Source organism: Hyperoodon ampullatus (assembly GCF_949752795.1).
Source record: "Hyperoodon ampullatus genome assembly, chromosome: 5".
In the NCBI taxonomy this organism is placed as follows: domain Eukaryota; kingdom Metazoa; phylum Chordata; class Mammalia; order Artiodactyla; family Ziphiidae; genus Hyperoodon; species Hyperoodon ampullatus.
In genome coordinates this window covers 73446894-73469653 of record NC_136918.1, presented here as the reverse complement: position 1 = coordinate 73469653, position 22760 = coordinate 73446894, and positions in this window count along the sequence as shown.

The window sequence follows — 22760 nt, the reverse complement described above, 5'->3', positions numbered from 1 at the left end:
AATAACAAAAAAACAAATAATCCAATCCAAAAATGGGCAGAAGACCTAAATAGACATTTCTCCAAATAAGATATACAGATAGCCAACAAACACATGAAAGGATGCTCAACATCATTAATCATTAGAGAAATGCAAATCAAAACGTCAATGAGATATCATCTCACACCAGTCAGAATGGCCATCATCAAAAAATCTAGAAACAATAAATGCTGGAGAGGGTGTGGAGAAAAGGGAACACTCTTGCACTGCTGGTGGGAATGTGAATTGGTCCAGCCACTATGGAGAACAGTATGGAGGTTCCTTAAAAAACTAAAAATAGAACTACCATATGACCCAGCAATCCCACTAATGGGCATATACCCTTTGAAAACCATAATTCATAAAGAGTCATGTACCAAAATGTTCATTGCAGCTCTATTTTCAATAGCCTGGAAATGGAAACGACCTAAGTGTCCGTCATCCGATGAATGGATAAAGAAGTGGCACATATATACAATGGAATATTACTCAGCCATAAAAAGAAAGCAAATTGAGCTATTTGTAATGAGGTGGATAGACCTAGAATCTGTCATACAGAGTGAAGTAAGTGAGAAAGAGAAAGACAAATACCGTATGCTAGCACATACATACGGAATTTAAGAAAAAAAAAATGTCATGAAGAACCTAGCGGTAAAACAGGAATAAAGACACAGCCCTACTTGAGAATGGACTTGAAGATATGGGGAGGGGGAAGGGTAAGCTCTGACAAAGCGAGAGAGAGGCATGGACGTATTTACAGTACCAAACGTAAGGTAGGTAGCTAGTGGGAAGCAGCCGCATAGCACAGGGAGATCAGCTCGGTGCTTTGTGACCGCCTGGAGGGGTGGGATAGGGAGGGTGGGAGGGAGGGAGACGCAAGAGGGAAGGGATATGGGAACAGATGTATATGTATAACTGATTCACTTTGTTATAAAGTGGAAACTAATACACCATTTTGAATCAATTATACTCCAATAAAGGTGTAAAAAAAAAAATGAGGTTTGCCTGTACTGCTGAAAAGATAAACAGATCCATGGCACAGAGTATAGAGCTCATAAATAGACCCGCATAAATATTGTCAACTGATCTTTAGCAAAGGATCAAAAGCAATACAATGGAGAAAAGATAATCTTTTTAACAAATGGTGCTGGAACAATTGTACATTCACACACAAAAAAAGTTTAAAAAAATCTAGACACAGACTTTTTACCCTTCACAAAAAAGTAACTCATAATGAATCAGAAATTTACTTATTTATTTATTTATTAACATCTATATTGGAGTATAATTTCTTTACAATGTTGTGTTAGTTTCTGCTGTATAACAAAGTGAATCAGCTATATGCATACATATATCCCCCTATTCCCACCCTCTTGCGTCTCCCTCCCACCCTCCTGATCCCACCCCTCGAGGTGGTTGCAAAGCTCCTAGCTGATCTCCCTATGCTATGCAGCTGCTTCCCACTAGCTATCTATTATGCATTTGGTAGTGTATGTATGTCAGTGTCACTCTCTCATTTCATCCCAGCTTACCCTTCCCCTTCCCTGTGTTCTCAAGTCCATTCTCTATGTCTGCATCTTTATTCTTGTTCTGCCCCTAGGTTCATCAGAACCATATTTTTTTCCTTTTAGGTTCCATATATATGTGTTAGCATACAGTATTTGTTTTTCTCTTTCTGACTTACTTCATTCTCTATGACAGATTCTAGGTCCATCCACCTCACTACAAATAACTCAATTTCATTTCTTTTTATGGCTGAGTAATATTCCATTGTATATAAGTGCCACATCTTCTTTATCCATTCATCTGTCGATGGACACTTAGGTTGCTTTCATGTTCTGGCAAATAGAGCTTCAATGAACATTGTGGTACATGACTCTTTTTGAATTATGGTTTTCTCAGGGTATATGTCCAGTAGTGGGATTGCTGGGTCATATGGTAGTTCTATTTTTAGTTTTTTAAGGGACGTTCATAGTGTTCTCCATAGTTGCTGTATCAATTTACATTCCCACCAGCAGTGCAAGAGGGTTCCCTTTTCTCCATGCCCTCTAGAGCATTTATTGTTTGTAGATTTTTTGATTATGGCCATTCTGAATGGTGTGAGGTGATACTGCTTTGTAGTTTTGTGAATCACAAATTTAAATGTAAATGCAAAACTATAAAACACTAGAAGACAACATAGAATAAAATTGAGATGACCTTGGATTTGGCAATGACTTATTAGATACAACACCAAAAGTATGACCTATGAAAGAAATAATGGAGGCTGGACTTTCTTAGAATAAAAACTTCTGATCTGGGAAAGACAATAGCAAGAGAATAAGACAAGCTGAAGACTGATAGAAAATATTTGATAAAGGACTGTTATCCAAAGTATACAAAGAACTCTTAAAACTCAACAGTAAGAAAAGAAACAACTTGATTAAAAAATAGTACAAAGACCTTAACAGACACCTCAAAGAAGATTTACAGATGACAAATAAGCATATGAAAAGATGTTCCCCATCACCTATCATTAGGGAATTGCAAATGAAAATAACTAGATAGTACTAGCTGTTTATTAGAATAGCCAAAATCCAAAACAGTGACAACACTAAATGCTGGTGAGGATGTAGAGCAGCAGGAGCTCTCACAGACTCTTAGTGGGAGTGCAAAATGGCACAGTCTCTTTGGAAGATGGTTGGTGGTTTCTGACAAAACTAAACATACCCTTACCAAACAATCCAGCAATTCTGTTCCTTGGTGTTTACTCAAAGGAATTGAAAACTTATGTCCATACAAAAACCTGCAAATGGATGTTTATAGCAGCTTTATTTATAATTACCATAACCTGGAAGCAACCAAGATGTCCATCAGCAGGTGAATGAATAAGTAAACTGTGGGACATCCAGACAATGGAATATCATTCAGCACTAAAAAGAATGAGCTATCAAGCCACAAAAAGCCATGGAGAAACCTTAGATACATATTATTAAGTGAATGAAGCCAATCTGAAATGGCTACATACTTTATGATTCCAACTATATAACCTTCTGGAAAAGGCAAAACTATGAAGACAGTAAAAAGGTCAGTGGTTGCCAAGGGGTAGGGGGGAAGAAGGGATGAATTGGCAGAGCACAGATGATTTTTAGGGCAGTGAAAATACTCTATATTATATGATAATGGGGGATACCTGTCATTATAAATTTATCCAAATCCATAGAATGTTCAACATCAGAGTGAACCATAATGTAAACTATAGACTTTGGGTGGTAATAATGTGTCAATGTAGATTCATCAGTTGTAACCAATGTACCACTCTGGTCGGGGATGTTGATAATGGGAGAGCCTATGTATGTGTGTGTGGCAGGGGCAGCAGGGAGCATATGAAAAACCTCTGTACCTTCTGCTCAATTTTGCTGTGAATCTAAAACTGCTCTAAAAAAATAGTCTATTAAAAGAAAAAGCAAAGGAATAATAAACATAAGATCCAGGATAGTGGTTACATAGGATATCAGAGGAAGAGGAATGGGATTGACAGGGAACTTATTGTAGATATAAGTTATTGTTAATATTCCAGTTTTCATATGTGTAGAGTTTCATGGGTTTGTTGTATTATCAGTAAGCAAGCAAATAAATAGAAAGTCTTACAAGGAACCATGGATGAATGTGTGTAATGAACTACAGCTTAGAATTAACCTAATTCTGTGTACCTGAGATCCAACAAATGTATAGAAAAAGAATAGCCAATTTTTAAAATTAAATACAGTTAGAGGAAAGAAAAAAATCAGGCAATTAAGCCAAGAGCCCAGTGACATGTTGAGGGCAGATATGGAACAGTTGCAGGGAGAAATCTCTCCCCCTGAGACTGTCATCTGTCATAAGTTTTATATTAGTGGTATGAGAAACAGGAAAACAAGAACATGTTTTGACCAAAAAACTTTCCCCAAATTCATAACTCCCCCTGGCATCCTGCAGGACCCAGTTAAAGGAACTGAAATCAATAAACTTTCACACATGATAAATCATCTAGCATCATCATGATTCTGGTAGCAGACACCTCTAGCTGTTCACCAAAAATGTGTGCTGCCCGCTCTGCATTGCAGAGATGTCACTGAGCTATGGCTGCTCACTGGGATCTGCATGCCCCAGACCCATCTGCAGTAGTGAACGACGGAGTCCTGGCCAGTGGAATGTGAGAAGTGACGTCACCAACTTCCAGCTGTCCTTATGCCTCCCACAGGGTGGCCCTCTGCCCCCTTTCCCCTTCCAGTCAGCTGGAATGGAGACGACCTCAAAGCCAAATGTTGAAGATGGTGGAGCTATGCTCAGCCCGGGGACGGAATGACTGTGTGCAGAGGGGCTGCCCCATGATTGTGTGTATCCACTTGCTTTTGTTACATCAGTAATAGTGTAACTTATCATTGTGTTTTCCAGTATACATTTTGGGGGTGTATTTGCTACAGCAGCTAGTATCACCCAAACCAATGCAGCCCCCAACACCTATTTCCTGTGTGCAGGAAACAGCAGGGACAGGAGAGGCTGTGACCAGGGCATAGGAGGACGAGAACAAATTCTTGAGGCACAGAGGGACTCATGCCACTAAAGATGACTCAGCACCCCCAACACTGAGGTCACAGTCCAGTTACACCAGGACTCAGCTATAGACTGTGTAGCCTAGTAGTTACACTTGCAGGTTCTGGCAACAGGCTGCTCGATTAAAATCCTGCTCCTGTGACACACTAACTGCACGACAGGCAGGTAATAAATCCCTGTGAACCCATTTCTCATCCATAAAATGGTGTTTGTAGCCACACCCACTTCAAGGAACTGTTGTTGCCATTAAATGAACTGATAACGTGCAAAGGAGTTGGTGTAGCACTGTTTTGCTGTCAATATTAAATAAATGTTAGCTGTTGTCATTATTTTTACTCTTGTTATTGCCATCTTTACAATGGCTTGTAAGTAGAGCAATCTAGAAAAGACACTGGCTAAGGAATACCCTGGAAGGGAACTGTATTTACTTCCTCTCCCTTCTCCACCACATATTTTCAAATCTTAACACTTGTATAGGCTTGTATAGGTGTAACAATTGCTGAGGAATACTATTCTGCACATTTTCAAGTCCTGTCATAGCCATTATCTCCATGAATCTTGATAGCAACCCCATGAGGTTGATAGGAATTATATTCCCACTTTACAGAGGAAACATCCCCAGGTGCCAGCCAGTCCCTGTGTTCTAAGTCCAGGACTTTTCCCACTACCTCACAGTGTTTTCCTTGAGGCAAAGTCTTGCATGCTATCCAGTTCTCTAAGGATGGAGGAATTTTATCTCATGTGTTAGAATGTACCAGATCATCTGTTTGTAATTATTTTTTACCGAAAATTATTTCTTTAAATTATCTTCTTTCTCAATGAATATCAACTGCTGTGAATTTCTGCTGTTTACAGCTGATCCCATTAACCCTGAATAAGGGCTCTTCATCTCCAAGTTGCTGTTTTTCTCTCTTTGGCTAAAGCTGCAAAAGGGCAGCCACACTGACACAATTCACAAAAGCCAACAATGACATCAGCTAGTCAGAGATCTGTCCAGCAATACCCAGAGGACCAGAGAGGCAATGAAATATATTGGGTCACTGATAAAATATTTTTATTAATTGCAGCTAAATCAAAAGCATACATGGCTTAGGATAGCAGGAAGTAAGAATTAGGCCTAACTGGTCCTCTTTAATATCCTAGCAGTTTGGACTTCCCTGGTGGCACAGTGGTTAAGAATCCACCTGCCAATGCAGGGGACACGGGTTCGAGCCCTGGTCCAGGAAGATCCCACATGCCGTGGAGCAACTAAGCCTGTGTGCCACAACTACTGAGCCTGTGCTCTAGAGCCCGTGAGCCACAACTACTGAGCTCACATGCCGCAACTACTGAAGCCTGCGTGCCTAAAGCCTGTGCTCCTAGAGCCCGTGCTCCACAACAAGAGAAGCCACCGCAATGAGAAGCCTGTGCACCACAACAAAGAGTAGCCCCTGCTTGCCGCAATTAGAGAAAGCCCACACTCAGCAACAAAGACCCAACACAGCCAAAAATAAATGAATAAAAGATATATATATCCTAGCAGTTAAATATCTATACATTTTTGGCCTCCTAAGTTTGAGGTTTTGAAAATCAAGAGGTAACCAAAGAGATTCAGACACAGTAACATTCTAAAGTTGGCATGGATTTTCTCTATCAGCTCTGCAAAATATTAGGTACCTTTGAAAAATATTCTGACTTTGCATTGAGCAAATACAGTAAAGAGTAACTTATAAGATCCTGGTTTGACTGACTGTAGTTGGTGAGAGGATTCCCAAAATGAATAAGAAGAGCTAGTATTTACTGAGCACTTACTATGTGCCAAGCATTGTTCTAAGGGCTACACTTAACTCTCGCAATAACCCAATGAGCATCAATAAATACTACACTCATTTTACAGATGAGATTGAGTCAGAGGGTTACGAAGCTTGCCAAAAGTCACATGGCTATTAACTAATAAAAGTGGAATCAACTAATCTATGAAATGTGAATACAGTATTTGCCCATGTTGAGGGACACAGGCCTACAATCTGGTTGCTGAGTTCTAACAAGTACAATAATTAAAGAACAATTAACTGTTAAATGATGCACGTTGACTATAGCTGCCATCTCTGTAAAGGGCAGGACTTCCACAAAGTTGCCCAGTCTAGAACCGCAGGAGTTATCATTGATTCCTCTCTTTCACACCCATAAGCAAGAGTGTTTTTATTTTAAAAAGTAGATCTCAGATCCAGCCATGTTTCAACACCGTTTTTACTTCTACCCTAATCTAAGATCCCATCGTCTCACCTGGATTATAGCAAAAGCCTCCTAATTGGATTCCCTGCTTCCACTTTTGCCCAACTACAGATTCTTCTAGAGTGATTTATTTTAAACTAAAAAATGAGATCACATCATACATCTACTCAAAATCCTTACCATGTCCATCAAGGCCCTACAGTGTCTAAGTCCTATAAATCCTTTGACCCCAACTCCTTCTTACCCCCTCTCCCCACACCAATCCAGCTGAAACAAACATTGCATGGTGTTAGTATTAAATCTGGGTCGGAATATTTATTACATTATTCTTTTCTGTATATTTCAAAGAAATCATGAATAAGAAAGGAAAAAATAATGCTTAACAATGGAATACAGGAATTAAGAAGGAACCAGAAGCCTCTTGAAAGGGACTGTTCATGTCTTATGAAAACCAATCTGGTAAGAAAATTTAGTATCCCAAAATAGAGAATAAATGAATTTCTATTTCCATTCCACTATATGTTCCATTAAAAAATTCCTGAGATGTAAGAATACAAAAGAAATCATTGCCAGGGACAAGAAACTGCACTTGTTAGAAACATGGTAGAATTCTTTGCTACTGCTCCCACTGACAGTGGGGTCTAATTTCCCTCCCCTTGAACCTGGGTTGGCCTTATGACTTATTTGATCAGTAGAATGTGGCAGAAGTGATGTCTTGGGGCTTTCAATATTATGTCTAAGAAGCCTGCAGCTTCCATCCAGGCTCATGGAGCTCTTGGAGAAGCAGCCACTAATCACCATGTAAGAAGTTCTGCTAATCTGGGACCACCATGTTATGAGGAAGCCAAAGCTAGCCCCATGGAGGTGTTAAGTGGGTGGGGGGGGGAAGAGACACCTGGCCAGCCCTCAGATGATCCAGCTGCCCCAGCCCAGGTGTCAGATGTGTGACTGAAAAAGCTTTCTGATGGCTCTAGGCCCAACCACCACCTGACTGAGACCCTGAGCAAGAACTGCCCAGGAGAGCCCAGTCAACCCACAGAACCATGAGAGATAAATTGTCATTTTTAGGCCACAGTGTTTTGGAATGGTTTGTTTTGAAAAATTAAATAACTGGTTTAGGAAGGAAGATCTAGGCTTAGCTTTTCTGAGAAGCTGAGCTGCCGTTGTCCACAAATTGTGAATGTGGAGACATCCTGCAGGCAGTGGGCACATGGTATTGGAGCCTAATGAGTCATCGTCATACTCATGAGTGTGGTCACCTGCTTTGGCACACAGTGCACCAGCCCCTGGGAATGCATAATCCAGTAAGCGCAGCCTTCCACCTTGTGAGTTCATAGTCTGATAGGGGAAGCAGGGAGGCAGATCTGTGCTATGATGCAGGTGGGCAAGCCCCGAAGGCTGTGGGAAGTCAGAAAAGCATCATTTGGATGCCTTGGCAGGGGAGAAGGCTGAAGAGTGCAGAGATGATTTTTCTGGAAGAGGACTGCTTCAGTCATTCTGATGGACAAATATTTGGTCTCAAGTATGGGTGCTCCCTAAGGAAATAAAGACATAGACAATGGGGGTAGGAGAATTATGGATGAGCGCCATCATTTCCAGGGACTTGAGGTCAATAACTAGGCAAATTGCATTGCCTTGGCAACTGCCCAATTAGGTAATTTATATGTTAATCTCAGAAGGACACAGAAAGGACCCTTCCTACAATACTTTAAAAGCTATCAGAAAAAGAAAATAAAACAAAAGCAAAATATGACATGCAAATTCATGTATTTATTTGTTTGTTTAACATTTTTCAAGGTCATATTTCATCCTAAACCCCCCTGAACTGGCTGTTCTTTTACAAAAAAATATAAAAGCCATGGTTTTCCTTTTTTGATGGAAAAGCCTATATTTTTATAGTTCAAAAGTGCTTGTACTTTATAACTCCTCTATGAAGGAGACTCAACTCTTCCAGTTTTATAGATACTAATACTGAAACTCAGGAAGAATGAGTGGCTACCCCAAGGTCATAGGTGATGAACAGCAGGACTTGGATTTGGATACAATTATTTACTCCTCTTACCAGGGCTGCCCCTTCCTTCGAGGAGGTTTGGTGGAAGTGGGCAAGGTACACATATATGAGGCTACGAAAAGACCACTGGAAAAAAGTGTGATCAAGTGAAATGTGCACAAGGGAAAGACAGGCACAGAAGTGGGATCTGCGGAGGAGGGAGGACATTAGGGCCACCTTTGGTGGCAGTGGGTTTTGAGCCTGATTTTGTGGAAAGTGATTAACTTTTTTTAATGGTGGCTACATGGGCAACAGTGCAGCACTGGTTTAGTTGGAGGAATGGTGTCTGCATTTCACAGTTATTTATACCAGTGGTTCTCAACTGAAGGAGATTTTGTCCCCAGGGGACATTTAGCCATGTCTAGAGAGATTTTTTCTTTTTACTGATAGGAGAGGGGCCAGTGCTTCTGGCATCTAGTGGGTAGAGGCCGGGGATACTGCTAAACATCCTAAATACACAGGACAGTCCTCCACAACGAAGAATCATCTGGCTCAAATGTCAATAGTTGGGAAACTATATAGGTTGAGAATTTCTGACCTACACATATATAACACACTGTACTAGAACTTTCAAAAGAAATACAACAAATAGGGTGTGTGTGTGTGTGTATCTGTATATCGAGAGAGAGAGAGAGAGAGAGAGAGAAGGAGAAGGAGAGAGATTGAGAGATGTAAAGAACAGGCTCCTTTGATTGTGAGGCAGGCTGGAAATTCTGGTTGCAGTTTTGAGACTGAAGGCAGTCTTCTCTGGAGACTTGGGAGACCTCAGTCCTGTCTTATAGTTACCAAATCCAAGTTCGGTCTGCTCGCCGCACGACAGGCCAATAATCGGGAGATGAGGTGTTGAAGCAAGGAATAGTGATTTTATTCAGGAAGCGGGGCATCCGAGAAGATGGTGGACTAGCATCGTAGAGTCCCATCTTATCGGGGTCTGAATGCCAGTTTCTTTTACAGAACAGAGAGGGGGAGGAGGTGAGGAAGTAAAGCAAAAAGGCCATAAGTTTTGCAAAATATCTCCTCGTTTTGGCCAGCCTCAGGGAGGGATGTGTTAATTTCTTCTTTTCTGCAGCCCTTCACAGGTGGGCAGGGTCAGGGTGTTTCCCTGTGAGCTGAACAAAGGTTTTAGATTAACATTCAGGCAGAGGGGCAGGGTTACCCGAAGTAGGCCATTATGTATGCTTATAGCTATAGACAGAACAAAAGCAATGGAAAGCAAAGGTGAAAGTAAAAGAAACAGATCCAACACGGAGTCATATTTTGTTCTTCCCTGTTACATTATAGTCTTTACGTGGCTGGATGAGGCCCCCCACATCATGGAGGCTGATCTGCTTTACTCAACAGCTACTGATTTAAATTCTAGTCACTTATTAAAAATCCCTTCCCAGCAACATCTTGATTGGTTTGTTGTCCAAATAAAGGACACCATAGATCAGCCAAGTTGACACATACAATTCATCATGACAGGCATTTAACTTTCAAAACCATGAGAGGCAAAGATTTTATTCTTACTTCAAAGATAAGGGAAGTAAAATTCAGAGAAGTTAATGAATTTTCCCATGGTTGCACAGCTAACATTACTAACAGTTAACTTATTTGGAGCACTTACTGTGAGCAGATGCTGTGTTAACAGCTCTATGTTGTTAATCCAATTGAGGCAGCTAACATTATTTTTATTATCTCCATTTTATAGATGAGGGCACTGAGACACAGAAAGGTATTGTAAACATCCCAGAGCCAAACAATTTTTAAGCAACAGAGCCAGAATTTGAAGCCAGGCAGGCTGTCTCAGAGCCCATAGGCTAACCTGTGGTCCTCACACAGAATCATCAGGAGGCCTAACTGAAACCAATTGCTGGGCCCCATCTGGTAAATTGGGGATGGGCCCAAGGATTTGCATTTCTAACAATCTCCCAGGTGATGCTAATGTGACAGACCTGGGGACCACACTTAGAGAATCCATGCTCTAAACCACTGTGCTGCTCTCTGCTTCAAATATCGATGAGCAGGACTGGGCCAAAGTGCATACATTCCAAGTGCAGATATTCCTGAGCCCCTTCAATAAATCAGGTGTAGTGGTTCTAGTCACCGATTCTGGTGTGTCAGGGGTTCTACATCTCCAAAAAATGATCTAACACCACTGGGTGGCCTACAATCCAACTCAGTTCTGACACCATCTAATTGTAGATGTGTCAGGTCCCACAGGTTAAGGGCTCAGTCCCTCAACCCCCCACTCCTACTTCAAAGCCCAATCACAATTCCAGGTTGTCATCTGTGCTTGTGACTGAACAGCTACAAATCAGAGGTTCTCACTTACTCTCTCCTCAGGTTTGATGAATTTTCTAGAGTGGCAGAGTTCAGAGAAACATTTTACTTATTAGATGACTGGCTTATTATAAAAGTATATAACTCAGGAACAGCCAGATGGAAGAGATGCACAGGGCAAGGTGTAGGGAAAGGGTGTGGAGCTTCCATGTCTTCCCCAAGCATGTGCACACCACTCTCCCAGCATCTCCACCTGGTCACCAACCCAGAAGCCCTCCAAACCCAGTCCTTTGGGGTTTTTATGGAGTCTTCATTATACAGGCATGATGGATTAAGTCATTAGCCAGGGCTGATTGATTCAACCTCCAACCCCCTTTCCCCTCCCAGGAAATCAGGGGGTGGGACTGAAATTTCCAACTCTCTATTTGCAGTTGGTTCCCCTGGCAAGCAGCCCTCATCTTTAGGTGTTTTCCAAAAGTCACCTCATTAACATAAACCCATTTGTGATGGAAAGGGGCTTATTATGAATAACAAGACACCCAACTCACATTGATGGCTCCAAAGCCATTTCAGGAACTGAGGACCAGAGACCAAATATTGTAACAAAAGATTCTCCCATTGATCTTATTTCTCAGGAAATTCCCAGGGTTTTGGTAGCTATGAGCCAGGAACCATGGACCAAAATATATATCCATTATAAATCACAGTATCACACCAGGTGATAGAGATAAAATGATGACCAGGCAGTCATGGTCCTGTCCTCATGAATTCTCCAGGGCATGGAGAATAAGTCTCTTAAAAAGAAAGAGACTACGCTGTGATGGGGAACCTCTAGGGATGGTAGGTGCTCCCAGCAGGGGCCCTTCCCCTGGGCACGGGCCAGGGAAGACACCCCAGAAGAGGCAGAGGGCTAACTGGGACCTGAGGGAGAAGCAGGAATTAGACAGAGGATTGTAAGGAGGAGAGGAAGTATGTCCAGGGCAGGGAGACTACCAGGTACCCGCAAGGGACCAGAGGGGAAGGAGGGGCTTCACATTTGGGGAACTGAAGGCAGTTCAGAAGCTGTCACAGTATTTTGCCTGTAACTCCTTGGCACATCATCATACCATCTGCACAATACATCTTCAGGGGCCTCATTTTCCGTGTCTGAATAACAGGAATGAAAATACCATATTTCCTGGATTCAAACTGCACTTATCCCCTCCCCCCATTTAAACATTTGTATAATCAGGATGGGTGTTACTCTAGATTTGTACTTTTCCTGCTGTTTTTTTTTTTCTCTTCCTTGAAAGCTATTGGGCAACTGATGGTGTTCCAGAATTAAGGAAATTGAAATCATTTTTGCCTTACCTTTCTCCTAGGGTCACAAGAATATGGGACTATCAAATAAGATTAAGACCCATACTGGCTCTCAGCATCACCTTGGGAGCTTTTCAACTCTATCAGTTCCTTGGCTCCATCCCCAGAGATTCTGATGTCATTGAGCTGGAGGAGGAACCTGGTGGGATTTTGTGGCAACCCAGATGATTCTAATGCACAGCCAAGGTTGACAACTGATACCACCGGATCCTGCAACAGGGGTCAGAACACTACCACCTGTGAGCCAAATCTGACTCTATTTTGCTAGATAAAGTTTTACTGAAACACAGCCACACCCATACATCTACATACTATCTATGGCTGCTTTTTCATCACAATGGTACAGTGGAGTAGTTGCAGCAGAGACAGTAGGACCCACAAAGTCTAACAATTCCATCGTCTGACTCTACAGAAAAACTTTGCCAAACTTTGCCAGATACTGTTGCTACTCAGTGTGGTTCTCAGCTCAGCACGGGCAGCACCAGCAGAGCACCATCAAAGCCTGCTGGAAATGCAGAATCCTCAGCCTTAGTGAATCAGTCTGCACTGTGACAAGATCTCTAGACGGTGTGTCTGCACATCAAAGTTTGAGAATCCCTGCCCGGTGCCCTCTGACCACTGCTATTCTCTCTGGCCACTTTTTCGCCCTCTACCCTTCCTCCTGCTCAGTCTTCATCCTCCAGGTCTTTACTGCAATGCTCTTTTCTCAGGGAGGTCCTCTCCTGTCCTCATAAATTCGATTTTTCTCCCATGGCACCTTATTATTTTTCTTCATAGCCTGTCACAAGTCTGTGATTAAACCATCGTCTGAGTGTTTATCTCATTAATGTCTATCCCACTGCTAGAGTGGAAGCTTCCCAAGGGTGGAGGCTGGGTCTCACTCAGGGCATGAGAAAGAGCTCAGAAAGGTACAAATCACTCTGGGTGGTGGCAATGGAAGGAGGAATGCAGACAACGTTGGAAGTGACCTGGTGGGTGTAAACCCGAGGAATGTCGCTCACGGTCTGGTTCTATAAGGGTTAAGCCGTTAGCCACTGCAGTCGCTGACCTACAGTACACTCTGAAAGGAGCTCAAGAACAAAGAATAGAATGAGGCAGTCTGTGCTTTGGGAAAACAGGCCAAACAGGCCCTTAGATATTAGATATATTTCAGGAGGAATTTTTTTGAACCCAGATCCTTGCATCTTCCCATACTTAGAAAAGCACTAAGATCATTAACTGAAATATCTGTTCCTTGTGACCTTCTACCAAAGTGCACGCTGGATCGCACATATTCTTTAGCCAAAATCACACATATACTGGCCTCCACCTCAACACTCACCTCTTCAAAGCAGTTCCTCAGAGCTACTGAGAGGCTACCTTCTAGGATACAGTCCTCAGTAAGACACTGAATAAAACCCAACTCGCAGTTCTTACTCTGTGTGTGTGTGTGTTTTTTCCAGTCAACATGGAAACAGAACCAATCACTATGCAGATCAGGAAGGGTGCAGTGTAGAAGATATCAGATGATGAGCAGTTAGGTAGGATCTAATTTCCTCTTTTTGTATTCCAGGGTTAAATATTAGTATTCAATCACACAGAAACACTGAAGTGCTTTGGTAAAGCTCTGCAAAGTAAGGATCCAATTTTACCAGCTGTTCATTAACTACACACACACACACACACACACACACACACACACACATATATATATATATATATATATATATATAAAATCTCAGGAATTTAATTAGAAAGGCAGAGGTCCAAGCATGTCATCATTGCTTGAGAAAGTCACATTTCAGGCAGCTTTTCCCTTCCAAGTGAACCAAGGAAACTCTTAATTGCATTTTATTCTTTTTTTCCCTCTTAATCACAGCTTGCCTCAACTGATGTTTTTTTTCCAAAATGCCCTTGGGGAGTGAACATTTTTGAATGGCAAACTTGTATGAAGATTAAGCACACCAGCTGCTCTTGTCTGAAGCTGTAACATCTTTTAAAACAAAGCATAAATCAGATGGCTTAGGCTGACCTCCTTCGGGTCCTAGGCATAACACTCACAAACACTGAGATAAAAAGATACAAATGAACTTATTTACAGAACAGAAATAGACTCGCAGACATAGAAAACAAATTTGTGGTTACAAAGGGGAAAGGGAGTGGTAAGTTAGGAAGTTGTGATGAACATACACACACCACTACATATAAAATAGATAACCAACAAGGACCTACTGTATAGCCCAGGGAATTATACTCAATATTTTGTAATAACCTATAAGGGAAAAGAATCTGAAAATGAATATACATACATATATCTGAATCACTTTGCTGTACACCTGAAACTAACACAACATTGTAAATCAACTATACTTCAATGAAAATAAAACAAAATAAAATAAATAAAAACAAAAAAATAGTGAGATAAGATCAATGTTTTTTTCTGGAGAAGAAAACAGTCTCAAAGAAAGAAAGAAGAATGTCACAGACTCAGGTTACCTCAACAGAGCCTCACCAAGGGGATTAGAACAATGCTGGCTGCTGTTTGTGTTGAGTCTCCCATTAGGAGTATTTGTCGTACATTTTGCTAATACCCTACTCTCTCAAATAAATGAGGCTCCACTGCAAAAGGGAAAGTAGCTTGTATGATGAGTGTGGAGACAAAGGTTCTAGTCCAGACTGAGAGGCCTTAGGCCAGTCTTTTAACTTAAACTCTCAGAGACTCATTTTCCACATCTGTAAACTAGATGGTTTTAAAATATGTATTTATCCATTCATATATTTATCCGAGGCCCTGTGTAGGCAGCAGGTGGGCGATGAAGAGTAAAACCAGATGTGGTCTTTGTCCTTATGGATCTTCCAATCCACTGAGGGAGAAGCATATTTTCAAAAGAATGACATCAATAAGTGTGACAATAAGTAGTGTCATAAGCTGTAAAGAAGAGGTTTCTCTAAGTCTCCCCAGGCCATCCATCAGTGAGTCTGGGTAACAGTACCTGCTAATCTAACCACTTCTCACCACTTCCCACCTACGTCCACGCCACAACTGCCTCTTGCCTGGTTTATGCCACTAATAGATCTCCACGTTTTGACTCTTGCCCTTCTTAATATATTCTTCAGGCATTAGTCAGACTGATCTTTGAAGACCATACATTAGATCAATATTCCCACGTTCAACATCTCCAGTGACTTTCCATCAGGCTTAGATTAAATTCCAATATTGTGTGCATGACCCACAAGCCTCTCTAGGCCACCGGCTGTGCCCCATTATCTGATCTCATCTTCTTTACACTCCCTCTCACTCCCCTACTCCACCCATACTGGCCTCCTTGCTTTTCTCATGCCAACATTGCTCCTGCCTGGAAATGTCCTTTCCCCCCAAGCAGCCTCCTTTTGCTCCCAAGTTCACTCAGGTTTCTGCTCAAGTGTCAGCTCCTCAGAGATGCCTTCCTGACCACTCCATCCAAAATAACTTCCCACTTCCTTACCGTCAGCCACTACCCCATTAAATACTTCTGGTTTTTCCCTATAGCATTTAACACACACTTGTTGACTTTATTATTTATGTCCTCCCTGGAGGTGGGAACTTTTCCCATCTTGTTTCCCAGGACCTAAAATAAGACTTACACATAAAAAGATACTCAGTAACTATTTGTTGAATTATTATATACTGGGATGACATGTAATACAGAGAATTGATTAACTCAGAGGTCAGGAAAGGTTCCCTTAAGGGACTGTTATTTAAGGTGATATTTGGAGGAATGGTGAGAGTTAACCAGGCCAAAAGGAGTGTGGAGTGCCAGGAGGGAGGAGAGCTCTTGTCAAGGTCCTGTGGCAGGAAGGAGAGCAGAGTGGTCCTGGAAGCAAAGGAAGCCCAGTATGACTAGAAAACAAAGCGAAGGGGAGCATAGCACTTGTTTAGGCTGGAAAAGAAGTAGCCAGGCCATGCATGGCTTTGCAGGATCTGTTAATGATTTCTGTCTTTATTCCAAGATTAGTGGGAAGTCATTAAAAGATTTTAATTGTGGAGAAGGATGGGGGGAAGAATCAATCACTTTTGTTTATAAAACATACTTGAAATGATTCGTAAGACCCATTTTTGCTCTGAAATTCTTGAACCCTACAAAAAGTCAAACAGCAAAATGAGAATGAAATTTTGAAAATATTAATCAAAGTCAATTTCAGTGACAGAGATCCAGTCCCTTGAGCTTTGTAGCGACTCCACATCACTACTTTGAGACTTTATGTTCATGTTGAGTTTAGCACTCTCTCTTTCTTCCCTCCCCCAAATAATAGTGAGTCAAAATTTCCTTTTACTCTGAGAAACCTGACTTCTGTACAATTATTCTTACCATGCAGGGATCTAAGTTGAGCATCAGCATTAGAAGCTTCTACGCTTTAGAAGCACATACTTTCTAGCTGACCCAAGCAGAATAGAGAGGTAGCAGTGTCAAGGCCTGGGTTTTACCACATCATGAATTCAAATCCCCCACGGGCCAGTGGTGATTTTGAGCACTTGATGCATATTGAAACCTCAGACCCTCATCTGTGAAAAGGGGATAATGATAGTACCACTTTCCTCACTGGGTTGTTGTGGATTAAATGTGATGATATATATAAAGTGCTTAATAAGTGATGAGGTAACTGACATAGAGTATTGGAGTATTCAAAGATCCACTGTGTGAAAAAAATCTGGAGTCAACCATCTCTTTCTACCTGGGTGGTTCTAGCCCAGTCACCTATTGCTCCTGGCTGAAGCTGGTGGCATGGCTACCGCTCTGCACACAGGGCACAATCTCCTTTCTCAGTGGGGAGTTACAGATCTGCAAATGTGGAATCACAAACTCTCCTTTGGTGTCCACTGTACTACCCTACTCAATCCCTTTGATAGCTGCTGATTGAGATGACAGTGGAATATCTATGCCTAACTGCAACTTTCTCCATGAAGAAATTGAAAGAACTGATGGAGCAATAAACAAATAAAATAAATGAAGAGATAAATGAAAACCCTCAAGCTTTGGGGAGAAAAAAAGTCATCTATCTAAAGTATTTTGCATCTAGGGCTACATAACTATGGATTTATGAGGTGGGTCTTGAACAAAGACAATGCCTTCAACTACCAATTTACCTGTTTTTATTAGTAAAATGATTGTTAATTACAAATGACTAAGTGTGCCCAATTTTGGGGGATATGTATAAACAAAGGGCAACAAACTTTGTGTATCAGAGTGGGGTGGGCATCCCTGGCCCAGTGAAGTTGAAAACTGGATTGCCATAGACTTAGGTGGGTTTGCTAAAGCAGTAACTTACCAAATAATACCTAAAAGTCTTTCCTAAAAAAACTAAAAATATAGGTACTATAATATATATTTTTTTCAAATTATAGTTTTCTCCAGATATATGCCCAGGAGTGGGACTATAGGATCCCACTCCTGGGCATGTATCTGGAGAAAACTATAATTTGAAAAGATACATGCACCCCTAAGTTCATAGCAGCACTATTTACAATAACCAAGACAGGGAAGCAACCTAAATGTTAATCGATAGATGAATGGATAAGGAAGATGTGGTACATATATACAATGGAGTACTATGCAGCCATAAAAAGAATGAAATAATGCCATTTGCAGCTACATGGATGGACCTAGAGATGATCATAATAAGTGAAGTAAGCCAGCCAAAGACAAATATTGTATGATATTGCTTATATGTGGAATCTAAAACAATGATACAAATGAACTTATATACAAAACAGAAATAAAGAAATAGAAAACAAATGTATGGTTACCAAAGGGGAAAGTGGGGGGGGGGGAGGGATAAATTAGGAGTTTGGGATTAAAATATACAAACTATATTTTAAAATAGATAAACAACAAGGACCTACTGTATAGCACAGGGAACTATACTCAATATCCTGTAGTAACCTATAATGGAAAAGAATCTAAAAAATCTATATATAGGCATGTATGACTGAATCACTTTGCGGTACACCTAAAACTAACACAACATTGAAAATCAACTATATTTCAATGAAAATTTAAAAAATTAAAAATAATAAAAATCTTGAACATGTACAGACAGCTCTTGGAGGTGCTATTATCCTAATTTCCACCCAGATTATGTGCTTAACCCGCTCCCCATTACTAAAATCTGAAAAGTTTTTTGCCTTAATCATTGACCAGTGCAGGTCTGTTAATTTGTTTAGTGCTTGCCTCCACCCAGTTAAATCACCTGCAAATGTGCCTAGGAGCTTGTCAGCATTTTCACGACAAGTTCCTGGAAGCCCAAGAATGAGGTGCTTAATGGTGTGTTTCAGAACGATGACAGCAATCCTGGAGAAGGGGGGAAACTGAGGGGGAATTGCAGTTGAGAGTAATTTAAGGCAAAACTCTTGGGAAAAGCTCCTCAGTTTAGAAGCTGGATTCGTGGCATTAACCCAGGAAATGCAGATGTTGAAGCAGGAGGATTATTTGGAAGAAACTGTGTGAGGGAATTAGACACCATTATATGTTATTATATCACTTACATTTCCAAACACACACTCCACCCAAGGTTGAAAGCAGGATACTTCTAGCTACATGGCACTTTCCTCCATCTTGGTTCTGCCCAAAGTCCCTCTATTAGAGTGCCCTTTAAACTTAGACACCCTGGAATGTGGGCTTTACTATCTCATAATATCACAGGTTCAAGTCAAGCATAATACTCATCTTGATGACTCTAAAAGAAAAATCATTTATTCAGCACCAACTAACCAAAACCTCTCAATCTCTGTGTTTGGATATGATTTCTACTTCAGATGTGAAAATGAGAGTTCAGAAAGCTTATGTGACTTGCCCTTGGTCATCAGCTAGTAAGGAAACTGATTTCAGTTCAGTTATTCTACAGCAGATATTTATTGAGCATCTACTAAGTGGTTAGCACTGAAGATGCCTGGTGAACATGAAAGACAAAGCAACCACACTTCAGTGGGAACTGTGGGAGCCCAGTGTACAGTGGGGACTCAGGGCAAAGTACCTTACCTAGTAGACAGGGCTCAGTAATAATTTCCCAAGGAATGGATATGTTAGCTGAGCCCTAAAGGGAGAGAAAGAGTCAGCCAGATTGAGAGTCCAGAGAATACTATTCTAGGTAGAGGAAATTCCAAATGCAAATGGCAGGAGGGAGAGAGCAAAGTCTGCTTAAAGACCCAAAGGATTGGCAGTGGTGGCAAAGAAATAGAAAAGCAGGAGAGATGGATAAAGATTGGATGGTGGGAGGATTTTCAACCATGATAAGGATTTTGGATTTTACCCAAAGGCATTGGAGAATATTTAATTAATTAATTTATTTATTTATGTATTTATTTATTTATGGCTGTTTTGGTCTTTGTTGTTGTGCTCAGGCTTTCTCTAGTTGTGGCGAGTGGGTGCTACTCTTCATTGCAGTGCATGGGCTTCTCATTGTGGTGGCTTCTCTTGTTGCAGAGCTCTAGGCATGCGGGCTTCAGTAGTTGTGGAACACGGGCTCAGTAGTTGTGGCTTACAGGCTCTAGAGCGCAGGCTCAGTAGTTGTGACATATGGGCTTAGTTGCTCAGTGGCATGTGGGATCTTCCCAGACTAGGGCTCGAACCCGTGTCCCCTGCATTGGCAGGCAGATTCTTAACCACTATGCCACCTGGGAAGTCCCAGCATTGGAGAATTTTAAGCAGAGGAAAGTATGAGCAGACAGTTTTAGGGAACTCACTCAAAGCTGAACTATGGAAAATGCTAGAAGAGGAGCAAGACTAGAGCAGAGAGGTGGTCTAGGTTGCAGCTCTCGTCTGGGTGAAAAAGAGAATGGTGTTTGGGGACCAGGAGCAGAGATGATGGAGAGGAGTTTGCAGAAATCAGGAGGAAATATAATCATAGGATGTGGAGACCGATTAGATAGGATTCTTGATAAGGGCTGGGGAGGAGAGGGTTTCAAGGCTTCGTTGGTGGAAGATGTTCAGTTGCCTTGTGGGCAGTTAGATGTCTGGGTCTGAGTTCCCAGGAGAGGTCTGGTTTGGGGCGAGGGGTGGATTAGGAAGTAATTGGTAAATGTGATGGTAAATTTTACGTGTCAACTTGACTGAGCTAAGGGATGGTAAAACATTATTTCTGGGTGTGCCTGTGAGGGTATTTCCAGAAGACATTAGTATTTGAATTGACAGAATGAATAAAGAAGATGACCTTCACCAGCAAGTAGGCATCATCCAGTCCATTGATGGCCTGATTAGAGCACAAAGACAAAGGAAAGGTGAATCTGCTTTCTCTGTTTAAGCTGGAAAGTCCATTTACTTCTGCCCTTTGACACTGGGGTTCTTGATTGTCAGGCCTTCAGACTCAGATTGATGACACCACTGGCTTTCCTGGTCCCCTGGCTTGCAAGTGGCAGATCAGAGGACTTCTCAGCCCCCATAATCATGTGAGCCAATTCCTATAATAATATCCTCTTATACATATCTCTCTGTAGCCTATTGGAGAACCCTACTATAGTAAAAGAAATGGTGACCAAAGCAGTGGGGGGATAGGAACACCCACCAGAAATATTGTGAGGCTGGTTCCATCCTTACGGAGCATGTGTTTGAGCCACTTCTCATAACCTGCGGAAGGTGCTATTTCTCTAACGATGGAGTCATAACTGAGCCCTCCCCAATACCTCCCTCCCCGTGCTCCTGATACATTCTCAGAGAGCTGATGGGAATTCAGGATCAAGTCATAACCAACAAGCCAACTGACCCAGACACAAGTGAAACAGTACTGGCTGGGGACAAAATTCTGTTCTCCGGTGTGGAAAGCAAGAATTCCATTCTTGATTCACTTTTTGGCCAGAATGGAATCTACAGGATATTTAGAGCTAAAGCACTGTCTTAACTGAAATAGTTAACAAGCTCATGGTAGATTGGGTTCCCCCAAAGCAGACTCTAGACAAGAATTTGTGCAATCAGATTACTGAGGAGAGGATCCCTGGAAGCACTAGTAGAGCGGCAGGGAAGTGAGACAGGGAACCAGGTAGAATTGTTAATGAGCAAGTGGGTTAGCATTCTGGGCAGCTGGAGCTCATCCCCTTGGGCATCTCTGTAAGAATGTAAAGATCAGACCTCAAGAGTGGCCTCCCCCAAGGTGTGAGAAGGCTGAGGTTACTTATTCACCGGCTTTAATCTGTTATTGGGTGAGGGGTTGCTCACAGTGGTGTTAGCTCCCAGGCCCCTCTGGCCTACTCCACTTGAGTCAGCCATGCTCCCAAGGCCAGAGAAAGCTCTCAGGCCTCCACTGGTGCTTGAAGTAAGAAGCCTGCAGTGAGAACTGAAACTGAATGCAGAAGGGACACAGACAGGGCTCTGATATCCTCTAGTAGCCAGCAGAGAAGAGAAAAGCCTGGGCATTAGGGAAATCTGTTACAACATATAACACCATCTGCCCTGTATTATAGTCCCAGAGAAATATGTAAGTAAATATGATTGATTATAGCGTTATCCACACCTGCTGGCTTATGGTGAGTTAAGGGTACCAAAAGATGGTATATGGGCCATTTGATACATTGCGGAAATTTCTTCCACCAAACAAAAATAGCCAAATGTGACTCTGACTCGCTCATGATCTTCAAAGTTCTATTGTATTTGGACTCATGCAATGGAGAATTTCAGTCACAATGTCTTGCCAGACGTTAATCATGTTGTTTTTAAAGGACTCGATACGTGATTAACTTATGGGTTTTCAAGCCAAAACAAATGCCTTTGCCAAACAACTCTGGCAAAATCTTTACCCTCTAAAGTTTAGGATACAGTAGTTAAAGCATTACAAAAACATGTTCAAGTCAAATCAATACCCATCCTTAATTATAAATGGTTAAGGAATAGTTAAATGTATATTTATTATCTCTTTGTGCCTTGAGGGGAATGCTGAGGCTTAAGATGGAGTTAGTTTGTATGCTTTATTTTTCTTCCCTCCACTCCACCTTTTGAACATTTGGGGGAAAACTTTCTCTTCCTGGCAAAATTAAAATCAGCAAATTTCCTGGGGCTTGTTATTTAGAATCATAAAAAGTGTTAGCTTTTAGGGTTATCTCAGTCAATCAAGATGAGTCATAAAGGTAAGATTTAGAGTCTATTTCTTCCTTTCGCAAAAGCAAGTAAGAGGTGATACCACCTCTTTTATCTTGTCTGGATTTTCTAAGTGCAACTGCTCCAGATTTACATGAAAAGCATATTTCAGCCAGACTTTTGCAATTTTAAGCCATTCATTTATCAAATATTTATTGAGTACCTACTAAGTGCCAGGTACTATGGGAAACACTAGGGATACA